Here is a 16,076-nt window from a genome sequence, read left to right on the forward strand (position 1 = left end):
CTGTCAGGACGTCCCTCCTCTAGGAAACTGCCCTAACTCCCTTCCTCAGTCAGGCCTGGCTGGCCCTGTCCCAGGACATCCCCTGCAGGACCCTTGCTGTTCCACTGGGAAAAATATTTAAGACCCTCAAGAAGGAACAAATGGCAAGAGACTGGGGGGAGGAGGGAGTGCCTGAGAAGGGTCATGGCTTGGTTGAGGAGACTTGATTTGTTCAGGAGGGCTTCCTGGAAGAGGGGGCCAAGGCAAAGTTGTCAGAATCCAAGTGGAGGCTCAAAAAGCCTCAGCAGCAGGGAGCCCTACAAGACAGAGAGGAGGGAGGTCTGGCTCTTGCCCAGCATGGATCAACACAGGGGAGATGTGTGGCTGCAGACACAGAGGTCCCCAGGCTCTGGAGGGCACAAACGCCAGGCGGGAGTCTACCCTTACATCCAGGGGCCAAGAGGAGCTACTGGGAAGTCTAGAGCAGGGGCTAACGGGCTCCCAGATTGGAGGAAGAGGACTCTCTGAGGTTCAGAAAGCGCTGGGCATCTTGGCCTGAATTCACCTTCCAACACAGGCTCAAGTGCAAATGTTGGCAGCTGCCATTCATCAGCTCCTCCTGCTGCCCCTCCTGGGCTCCTGGAAATGGACTCATGCCCATGCCCTGGCAGTCCCTGGCTTGGAAGTCTTGAATCTAATCTAAATCTCTCCAGCTGCAACCCAAATACGTGTCTTTAGCAGCATGTGAGGATGAGCAGATGGCTTTTTCCCACTAAGCTGCCCTCCAGGGAAAAGCCCCGCAGGGAAGGCATGGGTACACAGGAGCCCTGGTCTCAGCTGGGCCCCCATAGAACGCTTGGGTCTTCAGAAAGGGACTCTCTCTCCTGCTCCTCCTCTTAGCACCTGCCCTGAGCAACAAGTTGTTGTTGCTCTGGGCACGGGTGTCCCAGAGGGCTCACTACCCTGTCTCTCCAGCTATCCAGCCTCCAGGGGAACTGGGGGTGAGCATGTGAATTTTTGCTGTGGTTGCTTCTTCTCCTGAATGTTCAGGAGTAGTTTTTGGGGAACACCTTTTTCGGCCAGAGGAAGCCATAGCAGTGATCAATAAATTGCTCAGGGAATCTCAGAGCATCCAGGTCGAGAGGATTCCTGGTCTGACCCCACTCTACAGGTAGAACAACTGAGGCCCAGAGAGGGAACAGCATCTGTTCAAATGAATTGGTGGGAGATCTAAGATCTATGACTACCAGAGCTATGCTCTTCACCCATCACGAGAGCCTAATCTAGCAGAAAGATCTCCCCCATACCAAATAATTCCTGCTTGCCTGTCATGGGGGCTTCCCAGGTGGCGCAGTGGTAAAGAATTAACCTGCCAGTGCAGGAGAAATAAGAGATGTGGGTTCGGTCCCTGGGTCGAGAAGATCCCCTGGAGAAGGGCATGGTAACACACTTCAGTATTCTTGCTTGGAGAATCCCCATGAACAGAGGAGCCTGGCAGGCTGCAGTCCATGGAGTTGCAAAGTCAGTCATGACTGAATTGACTGAGCATACAAGCACACCTTCCATGGAGCCTGAAATCCTGCCATTTGAGCTACAGTGCTCACAGCTGAGAATGGTCCTCTGAGGAAAGGCAAGTGTCCCTGGAAGGGGCACACAGCAACGCCTTATGGAGGAATGACTACCGCCTCCTCTCCGTCTGCTCTGCAATCTCTTCACTTGGCCTCAGTCTCTGCATTTGTAAAATGTGTCAATGAGAGGCCCAAGAGAGGTAGAGCTTGAGAGAAGAGGGAAAACAGAGTTCCCAGGGGGAGAGTTAATCTGTGTCTGAGCGGGGGGCAGACAGCTCTGGATTTCAGGATGTGGGTCTCCCTAGGCACTCTCTAGGCACCCTGAAAGCGGATGTAGTGCTGGGTCAAAACCCGCAGGGAGAGAGGATCAAAAGAGCCTCCCCAAACCCCCAGAGTTTTCTCATCAGCACTCGTCAACCCAGGAGAATACCTGTGCTGAAATCCCTCCCAGCCCAATGTAATGGGAGCTTAGAGGTAGATTCAATTGATTTATGGAAAATAAAGGCATTCGATGTGTTTACCCAAGTCCATGAACTATGACCCCCTATAACACGAGGTCTGTACTTTAGGAGAAGTCAGTGTTTGGAAATGGTCTCTCCTAGGAGAACAGAGCTCTAATGGTACAATTTCAGGCAGGGGCAGGTGATCTGAAAAAATATTTGGGGGCAGCTAAACCTTAAAACCTTTCGCCCCCACACTCAGCCTGCGGTTTCTAGGGACAGCAAAGGAGACTGGGGGCCTCCTCAGCCTGTGCGGCTCAGGTCTGCCAGGTACAGAGTTGCTTACATGTGTCCTTTGACCGTGGGCTGGGTCCAGAGTGCTGAGCACCAACCTAGCTGCTCTAGCTGGAGCCAGGAGTGGCTCTGGCAACTCTGGGGCACGGGTCAGAGCACAGCAGCCAGTTCTACAGTCTTTGGGGCACCTACCTTGATCCCAGTGTCCCCTGAGGTCAGAGGTCATGCTGAGGAAGGGAAGTCAGGGGGCAGGCAGCTGGCAAGAACTGCCAATCCCAGCCAACTTCACTGAGCTTTGCTGTAGGTTAGGACATTTAGAGATGGGCCTTCAGCACCTGTGACACACAGCCCTGGCCTCCATGTCAGGAAATGCCAGGCTTTACTTCTTTCTTTTTCTGCCTCTCTTCACACTGACACCCATGAATACTGGGAATAGAGAAAGGAAGGAAATAGAGAAGGTGGTCATGGGAATAAAGAAATGAAGAGCCAGTGCTTAGGGTTCTACTATCAGACCTGGAGCCCCTTAACCCCAACATTTTACTTTAGCATAACTCAAGATTTATGGAAAAGTTGAAAAAAAATACAATGAATACCCATAGACTAGCCACTCAGACTCAGTTTTATCACATTTGCTCTCTCCCACTCTTTCTTCATATGCACATTTTTTTAAAACACTCTGAGAATAAGTTGCAGTCATGATACGCTTTCACTCCTAAATACTTCAGCAGTGGTTTTTCCTTAAAAAAAAAAGGACGTTTTCTTACATGCATAATACAAGAATCAAAATCAGGAAATTCACATTGATACGTTGCTATCATCTAATCAGTGTACCTTAATCAGATTTTGCTCATTGTCCCCATAATGTCTTTGTAAACCCCCAAAATTCCCAGACCATGCATTGTATTCAGTTGTCTGGTCCCTTAAGTCTCCTTTTCTCTGACAGTTCCCCCGTGTGTTTTTCTTTCACAACCTTGCCATGGTTGGAGAGCACAGGCCAGTGATATACTAGGAATACATCTACTAGGGATATTGATGTATCCCTCAGTTTGGTTTTGTCAAGTGTTTCCTCATGGAGACTCGGGTTATGTACCTTTCATGAGAATATCACAAATCAATCCCATATTGTCTTCAGCACATGATATTGACTTGTCTCATTCAGTTCAATTCAGTTCAGTCACTCAGTCATGTCTGCCTCTTTGCAACCCCACAAATCGCAGCACACCAGGCCTCTGTGTCCATCACCAACTCCTGGAGTTCACTCAAACTCAAGTCCATTGAGTCAGTGATGTCATCCAACCATCTCATCCTCTGTCATCCCCTTCTCCTCCTGCCTTTAATCTTTCCCAGCATCGGCGTCTTTTCAAATGAGTCAGTTCTTCCCATCAGGTGGCCAAAGTATTGGAGTTTCAGCTTCAGCATCAATCCTTCCAATGAATATTCAGGACTGATCTCCTTCAGAATGGACTGGTTGGATCTCCTTTCAGTCCAAGGGATTCTCAAGTGTCTTCTCCAACACCACAGTTGAAAAGCATCAATTATTCAGTACTCAGCTTTCTTTATAGTCCAACTCTCACATCCATACATGACTACTGGAAAAACCATACCTTTGACTAGATGGACCTTTGTTGGCAAAGTAATGTCTCTGCTTTTGAATATGCTATCTAGGTTGGTCATAACTTTTCTTTCAGGGAGCAAGAGTCTTTTGATTTCATGGCTGCAGTTACCATCTGCAGTGATTTTGGAGCCCCCAGAAATAAAGTCTGTCACTGTTTTCACTGTTTCCTCATCTATTTGCCATGAAGTGATGGGACCAGATGCCATGATCTTAGTTTTCTGAATGTTGAGCTTTTTTTTGTTTTGAATGTTGAGCTTTAAGCCAACTTTTTCACTGCCCTCTTTCACTTTCATCAAGAGGCTCTTTAGTTCTTCACTTTCTGCCATAAGTGTGGTGTCATCTGCATATCTGAGGTTATTGTTATTTCTCCTGGCAATCTTTATTCCAGCTTGTGCTTCATGCAGTCCAGCATTTCTCATGATGTACTCTATATATAAGTCAAATAAGCAGGGTGACAATATACAGCCTCACCGTATTCCTTTCCCTATTTGGAACCAGTCTGTTGTTCCATGTCCAGTTCTAACTGTTGCTTCTTGACCTGCATACAGAGTTCTCAGGAGCCAGGTTAGGTGGTCTGGTATTCCCATCTCTTGAAGAATTTCCCACAGTTTGCTGTGATCCACACAGTCAAAGGCTTTGATGTAGTCAATAAAGCAGAAATAGATGTTTTTCTGGAACTCTCTTGCTTTTTCAATGATCCAGTGGATGTTGGCAATTTGATCTCTGGTTCCTCTGCCTTTTCTAAATCCAGCTTGAACATCTGGAAGTTCACGGTTCACGTACTGTTGAAGCCTGGCTTGGAGAATTTTGAGCATCACTTTGCTAATGTGATTTTGCTAGCTTGTCCCATTAGTGGTGATGTTAACTTTGTTTTCTGTTATTGTTTTTCATGGCAGCATAATGTATATACGGCTTCCCTGGTGGCTCAGACAGTAAAGAATCTGCCTGCAATGCAGGAGACCCGGGTTCGGAGGCCTGGGTTGAGAAGATCCCTTGGAGAAGGGCATGGCAACCCACTCCAGTATTCTTGCCTGGAGAACTCCATGGACAGAGGCGCCTGACGAGCTACATTCCATGGAGTCCCAAAGAGCTGACAGGACTGAGCCACTAACAAACACACACATACACACAGGGTATATGCAGAAAAGTACATACACCCAATGAACTCTCACTGTCTGAACACACATGTGCAAACAGCACCCAGATCAACAAAAGTACATTTCCAGCACTCCAAACCCCCAAGTCCTCATTAAGTTCTTATCTCCCCAAAGTAACCACCATCTTGACTTCTAATAGCATAAACTACATTTGTCTTGTTTTGAACTCCAAATAAAGTCATTTATTTCAGAAACATCTATGGTTTCTGAATGTTTTGCTCATAGCATGTTTGTGAGATTCTCAGAGCCTACTTTCTGCCATATGTCCCATTATGAGCCTTCAATGAAAATGGAAGAAAATGTAACATCTACATGTAATTTCAAAAAATCAGCATAACACTTTAGTTGTAAATAAATCAGGGGTGCCCACCCTCTGGGATCTAATGCCTGATGATCTGAGGTGGACCTGATGTCATATTAATAGAAATAAATGTAAGCTCACTTGAATCATTTTAAAACATCCCCTGGCCCAGTCCATGGAAAAAATTGTCTTCCACAAAACCAGTGCCTGGAGCACTGGTTTAGGGACCACTGATATAAAGGATAGTCATTTATAATACATAGTAAGGTATATTTATATATATAAAATAAGTAATTTTCAATAAAAATATCATGTGTTGCTGCTGCTGCTGTTAAGTCGCTTCAGTCGTGTCCGACTCTGTGCAACCCCATAGACAGCAGCCCACCAGGCTCCCCCGTCCCTGGGATTCTCCAGGCAAGAACACTGGAGTGGGTTGCCATTTCCTTCTCCAATGCATGAAAGTGAAAAGTGAAAGTGAAGTCGCTCAGTTGTGTCCGACTAGTAGCGACTCCATGGACTGCAGCCTACCAGGCTCCTCCATCCATGGGATTTTCGTGTGTCAGTATGTAAATGCAGGGGCACAAGGATGTGAAGAAGTCTTCCTATGTGTCTGTGCCCATATTCAGAAGCCCTGTAACATGGCAGCCACACACACACTCCAAGTAGAGGAACTTGAGTATTGTTGCCATCATGGGGAGATTTTCCTATTTGGTGAACAACTCCTGGTGAAATTCCAAATGACACTAAAGTATGATAATTTGCTGCATATTAAACCTGTGCAAGCCTTACTTTGCGCTTCCAAATAAAATGGAACAAGGTTGTAGGCTTTGATGTAGATAAAGTTTCTTCACTTGACTGAATACCCAGATGAGGTGTTTGAAAGTGGGACAGGACTCAGACATCCTCTGTGGTGTGAGCTGTCCTGTAGGACTCCTAGCACCCTGACTGTCCCAGAAGCCAGGGTCTCCTCAACCATTTGACAACTACCTCCAGATTCTCCAAATGCTTTCTGAGGCGGTACCACAAATCCAGGGGACAAATGGGGAGGTCACCTGGGGGTCAGAGAGCCATGGGGTGGGGGTGGGGGTCGGGGCAAGGAAGCACAGGGTAGAAGGTTGGGCATGACCTGAAGGAGGTGGGGGTATGGATGAGAGGACTGATGGGATCCCTAAGGCAGGGCCTCCCCAAGGCCAGCTCCGGGCTAGGAGGCTGGCCTCTGGGGATGGAGGATTGGGGACCTATGTGGACCTTGCTACCCATCCCCACTCTTCCTCAGAGGATGCTACCAGGACCTACTTTCCTGAGCCCTCCGTACATGTCTGCTCAACTACTCTGGGCCTCCCAGGAAGTGAAACCCCCTAATAGATATAGGCGGCCCCATCATCAATAGCTCCTCTGGGGACCTTCCTGGGCTGAAAAACCCGCATAAGCCATACATCAAAAGGATTACAGGACCCTCACCTGTGTAACTGGGGCTTCCCTGGTGGCTCAGACAGTAAAGAATCTGTCTGCAGCGCAGAAGACCCAGGTTTGGTCCCCAGGTCAGGAAGATCCCCTGGAGAAGGAAATGGCAACCCCCTCCAGTATTCTTGCCTGGAGAGTCCCATGGACAGAGGAGCCTGGCAGGCTACAGTGCACGGGTCACAAAGAGTCAGACACGACTGAGTGACTGAGTGCATGTGCACCTGTGTAATTAGATATAAAAACAATGATACTAAATTGATACTAAAATAAAGGAGTTAAAGTTTTGATTTTTCTCATTATGCTTTTATTTTAATAAAATACTAAGTAATGAGTTGTTTTAAAGTACCTTCCTTTGCTGCCCCTGAGAACATGCTCCATGTGCCTGTGGTGTGACCAACCAGTGAACACAGCCCATGAACTGGCTCACTTAATTAAACTCAAGACCTTTTGAGATGGGCACCATTCTTTCATTTTTAAAAAATATTTATATTTATTTGGCTGCCCTGGGTCTTAATTGTGGCATGGGGGATCTTTAGCTGCAGCATGTAGGAACCTGATCCTTGACCAGGGATTGAACCTGGGTCCCCTGCATTGGGAGCATTGGAGTGTTAGCATCTGGACCACCAGGGAAGTCCAAGGTGGGGACCATTCTTATTCTCATTTGGGAGATGAGATACTGAGGATAAGACTGATTAAGAAGCTTGCTCTGGGGCACATAGCGAATTGCTGGGACCGGGATTGGCCAAAATCCAGAGCTAAGCCTGAGCCACCACTCTCTAAATTCCTTAAAAGGCATTTAACCTCTCTACCACTGACTGTCAGTTCCTGGTGCTAAGCACTATGGAAAGATGCATGCATTTACACACACATTCTCTCTCCACCAACTAGGCAAAGTGGGAGGCTCAGGTGCTTCCTGCAGTGTGTTTTCGCCCCCTGGTGGCCATGTGCAGCTTCATCTCTGGTCAGTTCATTTCCAAGGCAAACCACTCAGTACCACAGTAATCCAAGTCTATGCCCCAAACACTAATGCCGAAGTAGCTGAAGTTGAACGGTTTTAAGATCTACAAGACCTTTTCAAACTAACACCGAAAAAAGATGTCCTTTTCATCATAGGGGATTGTAATGCAAAAGTTAGGAAGTCAAGAAATACCTGGAGTAACAGACGAGTTTGGCCTTGGAGTATAATGTGAAGCAGGGCAAAGGCTAACAGAGTTTTGCCAAGAGAACTCACTGGGAAAAGCAAGCACCCTCTTCCAACAACCCAAGAGACAACTCTACACATGGACATCACCAAATGGTCAATAATGAAATCAGATTGATTCTATTCTTTGCAATTGAAGATGGAGAAGCTCTATACAGTCAGCAAAAACAAGACCTGGAGCTGACTGTGGCTCAGATCATCAGCTCCTTATTGCAAAATTCAGGCTTAAATTGAAGAAAGTAGGAAAAGCCACTAGACCTTTCAGGTATAACATAAATCAAACCCCTTATGATTATACAGTGGAGGTGACTAATAGATTCAAGGGATTAGATCTGATAGAGAACTGTGTTTGGAGGTTCATAACATTGTACAGGAAGCAGTGACCAAAACCACCCCCAAGAAAAAGAAATACAAAAAGGCAAAATGGTAGTCTGAGGAGGTCTTACAAATAGCTGAGAAAAGAAGAAAAGCAAAAGGCAAAGGAGAAACGGAAAGATATACCCAACTGAATGCAGAGTGCCAAGGAATAACAAGCAGAGATTTTAAAAATAAGCCTTCTTAAGTGAACAATAAGCTTATTTAACTTATATGCAGAGTACATCATGAGAAACACTGGGCTGGATGAAGCACAAGGTGGAATCAAGATTGCCAGGAGAAATATCAATAATCTCAGATATGCAGATGACATCACCCTTATGGCAGAAAGTGAAGGGGAACTAAAGAGCCTCTTTATGAAAGTGAAAGAAGAGAGTGAAAAAGTTGGCTTAAAGCTCAACATTCAGAAAACTAAGATCATGGCATCTGGTCCCATCACTTCATGGGAAATAGATGGGAAAACAGTGGAAACAGTGTCAGACTTTATTTTTCTGAGCTCCAAAATCACTGCAGATGGTGACTGCAGCCATGAAATAAAAAGGTGCTAACTCCTTGGAAGAAAAGTTATGACCAACCTAGGCAGCGTATTAAAAAGCAGAGACATTACTTTGCCAACAAAGGCCGTCTAGTCAAGGCTATGGTCTTTCCATTAGCCAGGTATGGATGTGAGAGTTGGACTATAAAGAAAGCTGAGCGCCAAAGAATTGATGCTTTTGAGCTGTGGTGTTGGAGAAGACTCTTGAGAGTCCCTTAGACTGCAAGGAGATCCAACCAGTCCATCCTAAAGGAAATCAACCCTGAATATTCATTGGAAGGACTGATGTTGAAGCTGAAACTCCAATACTTTGGCCACCTGATGCAAAGAACTGACTCATTGGAAAAGACCCTGATGTTGGGAAAGATTGAGGGCAGGAGGAGAAGGGGACGACAGAGGATGAGACAGTTGGATGGCATCACCGACTCAGTGGACATGGGTTTGGGTGAACTCCGGGAGTTGGTGATGGACAGGGAGGCCTGGCATGTGCAGTCCATGGGGTCGCAAAAAGTCAGACATGAGTGAGCGACTGAACTGAACTGAGCAAAGAAATGCAAAGAAATAGAGGAAAACAACAGAATGGGAAAGACTAGAGATCTCCTCAAGAAAATTAGAGATACCAAGGGAACATTTCATGCAAAGATGGGCACAATAAAGGACAGAAACAAGGGTTTAAAATAAGTAGAAGATATTAAGAAGAGGTGGCAAGAATACACAGAACTGTACAAAAAAGGTCTTAATGACCCAGATAACCATTTTGGTGTGGTCACTCACCTACAGCCAGACATCCTGTAGTGCAAAGTTCAAGTGGGCCTTAGGAAACATGAAAAAAGCTAGCGGAGGTGATGGAATTCCAAATCCTATTTCAAATCCTAAAATTTTCATGATGCTATGAAAGTGCTGCACTCAATATGCCAGCAAATTTGGAAAACTCAACAGTGGCTCAGGACTGGAAAAAGTCAGTTTTCATTCCAATCCTAAATAAGGGCAATGCCAAAGAGTGTTCAGACTACTAGGGTGGCACTCTCCATTCCCCTTCTGATGTCTATGTCAGAAGCTTTCTCTGTGCCTTTTCGTATTTCAATAAAACTCTGCTACTCAAAAGCTCTTGAGTGATGAAGCCTGGTCCCTGGTCCCAAAGCTAAATCTTCTTTGAGATCATGAATCTGACACCATCCACCCTAAGCTATCAGAGTCAAGGCTATTGTGGGTTTTTTTTCCCAGTAGTTATGTACGGATGTAAGAGGTGGACTATAAAGAATACTGAGAGCCAAATAATTGATGCTTTAGAACTGTGGTGCTGGAGAAGACTCTTGAGAGTCCCTTGGATAGCAAGATCAAACCAGCCAATCCTAAAGGAAATCAGCCCTGAATAATCTTTGGAAGGACTGACGCTGAAGCTGAAGCTCCAATACTTTAGCCACCTGATGTGAAGAGCCAACTCATTGGAAAAGATCCTGATTCTGGGAAAGATCAAAGGCAGGAGAAAAAGGGGATGACAGAGGATGAGATGGTTGGACTGACTCAATGAACATGAGTTTGAGCAAATTCCTGGAGATGGTGAAGGACAGAGAAGCCTGCCGTGCTGCTGTTCATGGGGTTGCAAAGAGTCAGACACAACTTAGTGACTGAACAACAACAGTAGGTTGTGTGTGTGTGTGTGTGTGTGTGTGTGTGCACACTCAGTCATGACTGACTCTTTGCAACCTCGTGGACTATAGCCTACGGGATCTTTTATCCATGGAATTTCTCAGGCAAGAATACATTCCCTACTCCAGGGGATCTTCCTAACCCAGGGATCAAACTTGAGTCTCTTGCGTCTCCTGCATTGACAGGCAGATTCTTTACCACTGTGCCCCCTGGGAAGCCTGTCCAGCAGGTTTTTACTTGTTGAAATATTTTAAATATTTTTGCTGTTGTCTGTGGTCCTGCTTTACTAACATCCTAGGCTCTTGCTTCTTCTGTTGCCCCTGGGGGTCCAGCACTGGGTGGAGCAGGCAGCTGGTCAGTGCCAGCGACCTTGCTAAAACTAGGCTGGGCTACTTAGGAAAAGGAGGCTGGGCTACTTAGGAAAGGGCATGCATGGAGGGCTGAGACAGTGGCCCCACTGTGCCCAAAGGTATGGAGGATAGGAGAGGGCGTTCTAGGCAGGGGAACAATAGGGACAAAGGCCTGCAGGTAGTTACATGGGACTGAAGTGAGCACAGAAAAAAAGCTGAATTAAATTTGACCCAGTCTCCAGCAGAGTCTGGGGATGGGGTTGCCCTGATTACAGTGACAGGCGCTAGTTCTTTAGACAGAAATATCTCCAGAGCCAGGGAAAGGAGGACAGCTCTGCTTCAACATCCCCATATGCTATCCCTTGCCCCCATTCTGTAGGCACAAGACACCTAGGGGGAGGAGTTCACCCCAACAACATACATGGGAATGGCTGCCCCCATTCAGCAGATGGAGAAACAGAGGCTCTAAATTCAGCTGAGGCCTCTGGCCCAAATCATATATCCAGCTTATGGCTGGGGTTCTCATGTTTTGCCTGACCCTAGGCCCAGCTTCTGAAACTCCCACATTACACGGGGTGCCCTTTTGAAACAGAAGGGAAGGAGGAGGGGCACAGCCTTTGAAAGAAAAACAGAGCCCAAGGATACAACATTGATTAGAATCAAACGGATCCAAGACGGTGGACAGGACGACTCCCACTAGAACTTGAACCTCAGTGGAGGCTCATTATAACACATCAGCAAACTAAATGACACACCCACAGGCTTCATGACTGTTCCAAGGCCTTCAAAGACCAAAAAGTGGGTGGTGGCCCAATTCCTGGAAATCCCTGCCCCTTCCCCAAAAGAGTTGGAATAATCCTCCCACTCATTAGCCTATGAAACTACTCAGCTCATAAAAGCTAACACACCACATTTTGAGGCCACTCTCTCCTGCCATGGCCTGCACACAGTCTGTGAAGTATGTTTCTTTTGGAAGTTCAGTTCAGTTCAGTTCAATAGCTTAGTTGTGTCTGACTCTGCGACCCCACAGACTGTAGCACGCCAGGCAACACTGTCAATTACCAACTCTCAGAGCTTGTTCAAACTCATGTCCGTCTAGTCGGTGATGCCATCCAACCATCTCATCCTCTGTCATCCCCTTTTCCTCCTGCCTTCAATCTTTCCTAGCATCAGGGTCTTTTCAAATGAATCAGCTCTTTGCATCGGGTGGCCAAAGTATTGGAGCTTCAGCTTCAGCATCAGTCTTTCCAATGAATATTTAGGACTAACTTCCTTTAGGATGGACTGGTTTGACCTCCTTGCAGTCCAAGAGACTCTCAAGAGTCTTCTCCAGCACCATAGTTCAAAAGCATCAATCCTTAGGCATTTCTTTTGGAAGAGGTGTAAAAAGTACTGAGGTGGGGCGTGGCACTTCATAAATGAGGCCCAAGACCGCAGTGCCACACTGGTCCTCAGCAGGGAAGAAAAAATACCTAGTTTATGACACTGCTGGTGGGAATGTAAGTTGATGCAGCCACTGAGGTTCCTCAGAAAAATAAAAATAGAATTACCATATGATCCAGCAATCCCACTCCTGGACATATAGCCAGACAAGACTCTAATTCAAAAAGATACATACACCCTTATGTTCATAGCACCACTATTCACAACAGTCTAGACGTGGAAACAACCTAAATGTCCATCAGCAGATGAATGGGTGAAGAAGTGGCACATACATACAAAGGAATACTGCTTAGCCATATGAAAGGACAAAATAATGCCATTTCCAGCAACATGGATGCAACTAGAGCTTATCATACTAAGTGAGGAGAGACAGAAAAGAGAAAGACAAGTACTATATGATACCACTTATACATGGACTCTATGCCACAGATGAACCTATCTATAAAACAGAAACGGACACACAGACATAGAGAACACACTTGAGGTTCCACAGGGGAGACAGTTGGGGAAGGAGTGCAGTGGGAGGTTGGGGTTAGCAGATGTAAGCTATACATATAGATTGGATAAACAACAAGGTCCTACGGTATAGCACAGAGAACTTTTTTAATATCCTATGATAAAGCATAATGGAAAAGGCTATTTTTTTTAATGTATAGTATGTGTATCTGAATCACTTTGTTTTACAGCAGAAGTGAATACAACATACAACACAATCAAACTACACTTTGATTTCAAAAAATCCTATAGGGAAAAAAAAACAATCCACAGATTCCCAGTCTTCTACAAGAAGTGGGGTGTTCAGACAGAGGTTTTGATTGTCTCTATCGCCTGATTAAAGTATATTTGATTTTCCATTAGTGTGTTTGAAATGCATCAGCCTGCACTGCCCACTGGGGGACCAGGCTCAAGACACACACATTGGTAACACCCATGAAGGTGAAGTGCCTATTTAAGCTACAGTCTTTACCCAAAGATGGCTAAACAAAAATATGGCATGGTGAAAACTAGCTTCCCTGTACAGTGGGTCTTCCTCTGGATTTGTCTGGCTTTGAAGAAGTCTAACCTGGTCCCCCACTCCATTACTCTTGCCTGGAAAATCCCATGGACAGAGAGGCCTGGAAGGCTGCAGTCCATGGGGTTGCTGAGGGTCGGACATGACTGAGCGACTTCACTTTCACTTTGATGCATTGGAGAAGGAAATGGCAACCCACTCCAGTGTTCTTGCCTGGAGAATCCCAGGGACGGGGGAGCCTGGTGGGCTGCTGTCTATGGGGTCGCACAGAGTTGGACACGACAAGCGACTTAGCAGCAGCAGCAACCTGGGCCCTCAGGCTATTAAATATACATAAGGTGCTTCTAAGAATGTGGCTTGCCAATGAGTCCAGAGAGCAGGACCCAGACTCCTCTCAGCCACAAGCTTAAAGGGGAACCTGGGGAAGTCAGTTCAGGTCTTCCGACTCTATTTCGCTCTTCCAAGAACAGATATATGGCATCTCACGAAGTACACATGTTCTACCAGACGTGACAGAATTTTACGGTAAAAAGGAGATTCATGGGGAACAGTTTTGCATTGATGCAATGAAGTTGGATGAATTACTTTTACTGAATAATTTTGATTCAGCCAATAATTTTGACTAAGCTGCCAGGTGAGTGTATGCTCCTCGGTTCTGTCTCATCACAACAAAGATTTGGAGCGACGAACATTAATGCCCTCAGCGCGTCACAGCTCTAGGGTCTTGGACAAACTGTGGTATAGCTCTTAGACAAATCAGTGTTACCGCTCTATTTTATTTAGAAGAGAGAGAGAGAGGCATGCGGGGAAGAGAGAGAGAAAGCGCTTTGGCTCCTCCTTTTATATGTTTTTTTCTCCTCCCCCTGAGCCTGCCCTATGCAAATTGGGCTTAGCCAGGAGTGCTGTTTGATCTTCGTGGGCTTTTCCCTTCCTTGTCTTTTAGCCACCGCCACTTTGGACTCCAGTTTCCTATTCTAACAAAGCCATTGTTTATTATGCATCTCTGCCAGGGCAGAGTGGTATGGATGTGGTCCTTTTCTCTCAGAACATTTTCTGAGACCGTGTTCCATGGAGCACACTTTAGGAAAGAAGGGGGAGATGCTCCTTTAAGTTCTCTTCAGCCGGCTGGAGATGAGACAGGCAGCGCTGGCCATAAAATTTAAGCCCTTCCCTTGGCTGGCAAGGCCAGGACCTTTGTCCCTGATATTTTCTCTCTGTTGAATGTATCTCAATTTCCCAGATACTGCCAGGCTCATTCCCTAACTCCCTTCAGATCTCTGGCCAAAGCCTGTCTTATCAGATGAACCTTCCTGACTTCCCCCATCTAGAACAGCAGTCTCCTCCAGGACCCTGCCCTCCCCCCAGCTGCCTCCCTGGCCTCAGGACAGTCCCTACCCACCCTGTGCTTCCTCTCCTTCCCTCCCACTCCCAGGCGTCATTAGGTAGGATAGACAGGCTGACAGTTAAAAATATTTTTTTTAAAGGAAATAATAAATGGACAAAGAATATGAAAGTTCCTTCAGAGATAAGCATTGTTAACTGCTGGCATGTGTCCTACTAAACTTTTCTTTGCAGGCAGAGAAAGGAGGGGTGGGAAGAAATGCAGAGATAATTGCTGTTATTATCAAACGCCTTCTCTTTGTCGTAATCTGATTTTTCTATCTGAGGTCTGTCTTGGTCACAATAGCTCCTTTCGGGACTTTTCAACCTGGCTCTTGGCATCTTGTTGGGTGTTAGGGACCTGCTCAGGCCAAAGTGCTGATATTCCACTCCTAACCTTGTCTATGGCAACCATTCCAGTACTCTTGCCTGGAAAATTCCAAGGATGGAGGAGCCTGGTGGGCTACAGTCCATGGGGTCGCACAAAAAGTCGGACATGACTGAGCAACTTCACTCACTCAACCGTGTCTGAAAGAGGCGCCCTGGGCACTTGGGGTGGGCTTCCATGGGAGTGGTGGGAGAGGCACTGGAAGTTTTCCTGGAGAACTACTGTTTCACAGGGGAGCACAGGATGGTGCTTCAAGGGAAAGAACAGGAAGTGTGCTTCTGCGGAGCTCCAGAGTTGTCTTCCAACTTTGTCTTCCCCACACTAGGCCCATGTTGCTGTTCTGCTGCTGCTAAGTCGTTTCAGTCTGACTCTTTGTGATCCTATGGACTATAGTCCACCAGGCTCCTCTGTCCATGGAATTCTCCAGGCAACAATACTCGAGCGGGTTGCCATTTCCTTCTCCAGGGGGATCTTCCCAACCTAGGGATCGAACCTGCATCTCTTCCATCTCCCGTATTGGCAGGTGGGTTCTTTACCATTAGTGCCACCTGGGAAGCCCATGCTGTTCTTCTGCTCCTCTCCAAATTCACTTTCAAGAAAGGATATGTCATGGGCAACCTACAGTACAAATGACAACTCCAAGGCCCACATAACTGCCCTCTCCAAATAGATCTATGGAGGCTTTGAGAGAGGAAGTGACTGGCCCATGATCACACAGCGAGTAGGTGTCAGAGCTGGGCCTCAGACTTGGGACTCCAGGGTGATGGAAAATTCTGAGCTCACCAGTTAATAAGGGCTGAGTGAGAACGGGTATGGGGTGACAGTGGCAAGGGGAATGATTCATTTAGGGTCACAGAAGAAGGTGCCCTCTGGCCTAGATCATCGCAGCCTTGGCAGCAGCTGAAAAAGATTAACTTATGTTTG

Source organism: Ovis aries, chromosome 14 (assembly GCF_016772045.2).
Source record: "Ovis aries strain OAR_USU_Benz2616 breed Rambouillet chromosome 14, ARS-UI_Ramb_v3.0, whole genome shotgun sequence".
Classification (NCBI taxonomy): domain Eukaryota; kingdom Metazoa; phylum Chordata; class Mammalia; order Artiodactyla; family Bovidae; genus Ovis; species Ovis aries.